The sequence below is a fragment of the Bidens hawaiensis genome, unplaced genomic scaffold, assembly GCF_021521415.1.
Source record: "Bidens hawaiensis isolate Kalapana, Puna unplaced genomic scaffold, B.hawaiensis_p1.1 tig00021582_1, whole genome shotgun sequence".
In the NCBI taxonomy this organism is placed as follows: domain Eukaryota; kingdom Viridiplantae; phylum Streptophyta; class Magnoliopsida; order Asterales; family Asteraceae; genus Bidens; species Bidens hawaiensis.
In genome coordinates, this window is record NW_027493360.1 from 336356 (window position 1) to 338518 (window position 2163).

The 2163-nt window shown below is 42.5% G+C and overlaps 1 pseudogene; it reads right to left on the minus strand.

Moving 5' to 3' along the window:
- Positions 1 to 219: 219 nt before the first annotated feature.
- On the minus strand, positions 220 to 2163 carry LOC143563885 (scarecrow-like protein 14 pseudogene; annotated as a pseudogene).

A 2163-nucleotide genomic window follows, 5' to 3' on the forward strand; every position in this document is an offset into this window, starting at 1 on the left:
TGTTGTCGATCACCATTGCTTCAGTTTTACCAAAGAACGATTATGAGTTTAGGATCTCAAAACCATAATACAAGTTTTCTTGATAAGATCAATTGTCTAAAAATTTAGACCTAAATGGTTCATGAAAAGACTAATACATTGTGGTTGATACATATAGTTTAAAAGTTATATGAACGTTGGCAAGTACTAATTTTTATAGAAACATAACAAGACTTATAAGTAAACAACAAACTTATTATAGAACTAGAAAAACCAAACACAAAAGAAAAGATTCAAACCGGATAATATTAACTAAATGACCACACCAAAGGGTTATGCAGCCTTCCATGAGGACATAGCATAGATCACCCTCCCTTTCCACCCTTGCACCATCCAATCTCCATCATTATCCACCATGAAGTCCTTATGAAACCCTATCTTCACCTTAGCCTTAACCTCCTTCATTATGTCATTGTTCATCGGCACCACAGTTAAACCCGCCCTCTCATTCCTCGCGTGCCATTGTTTATATGTTTCCGGCCTCTCAATCCTCCTTGTTCCTTCACAAGCAATCACATTGATCACTTCCCGACCGATCACCTCCTTCTCGAATAACAACCTCTCTTCATCATCACGGTGCAATGCCGCCTCAAACATGTCGAATAACACCGAGAAGTTGAAGTAAGCCTCACGAAATCTTGTCAAGAAGAACGGGGAGTTGTAGTTCCCGTTCACGACTCCATGGATGAATAAATCAGGCTTGATGTTCTTGATCATCTTTAGAACCGACTCACGTGGACAATCCATGGCTCCAAGTACCGTTTCATCAAACACATTCCTTAGTCGATACAAGCAATTCACAACGAGGATCGTCCTTGTTGATCTTAAGATCGTCAACGGTCACACTATCCCAGTGCTTTGCGATAGCATGATACTCAAATGGCACGTTGAATCTTTTGCAGTAATCAGCCAGACGACGTCCAGTCTCTTGGACTCTCTCATCTGGGCGAAAGCCAGCCTGAGGAAAGTCAATGCCTGTAATCCTAAGGCTTGGCGGCCCACCAGGCCGCGCTGATAGGCCCTGAATAAGACAGGGCCATTGGAACCCATACAAGATACCAAAATCAACAATGTGAAGCTTTGGTGAACCTCTAGCAAGGTTTCCAATCATCTTATTAGCATAAATATTGGACATCTTCTTGAAAGGACACGCGGAGACGTAAACCTGATACGCTTTAACGATATCACACGCATTGATCTTGCTTGAAGCTAGATTCGTGTAAATATCCATCCCGGTCCCCATGAAACGTGCCTCGAGTGCATTAGCGAAATAAGGGGCCAGACGCTCGTCAGCATCTCCACGAGGGGATGAATGGTTTCTAATCTTCTGAAGAAGCTCTTCAACTGTGAGTTTGTTGTTTGATGAAACAGCTTGTGCACATTGAGTGAGCAAACTCTTCAAGTCCACGATTTGCTTAACCGGACTAGTCCTCTTTCTTCTTTGTTTTTCCGCAATCAAGCTCGGATTAACCGGCTTATCAAACGGACAACAAGCAAGCTCATCATGCAAACCAACATCTTTCGAGCCGGGACAAAGCAAGAGCTTGTCAATCATGGTCGTTATCTCGGTCTTTATCAATTCTTCCTCACCCGAACCGCTTGCTAATTGCTTATTACTCCTAAATTGTTGCTCAAAACCGCCACATTCGGACAATTCGGACAATTGCCTGTTATTCTTCTTTCCCCTTACCCTAACCGGGTTGCAAACATATTGGCTTTGATCCGGAACTTGGACCGAAGATAAGTTAAGGTCCAAAGCTTTAATCATGGTAGGAAAAGTTGTTTGTTGTTGTTGTTGAGCAAGAACATCGTAGAACGATTTCTCGGTTGCTTGAAGAGCAGAACAATCATGGTACATGGATGACTTGTTCATCAAGTCATCTTCTTCACCCATGAGCATATCATTAATGTAATCAAGAACAGCCTCAAAGTAGTCATGTGGAACCGTTGGATCATCGCACTCGGTGCATCCACATGAACACCACCCCTTCTTCTCTAATGTTTTCAGCTGGTTTTGAGCATTGAAGTTGAATGAGGGTGTTCATATTGCTAGTGCTGGTGGTGGTGATGAAGTGAACATATGCAACGGGTTTATATAGAAGCAAAAAGCCGAGATTATCGAGA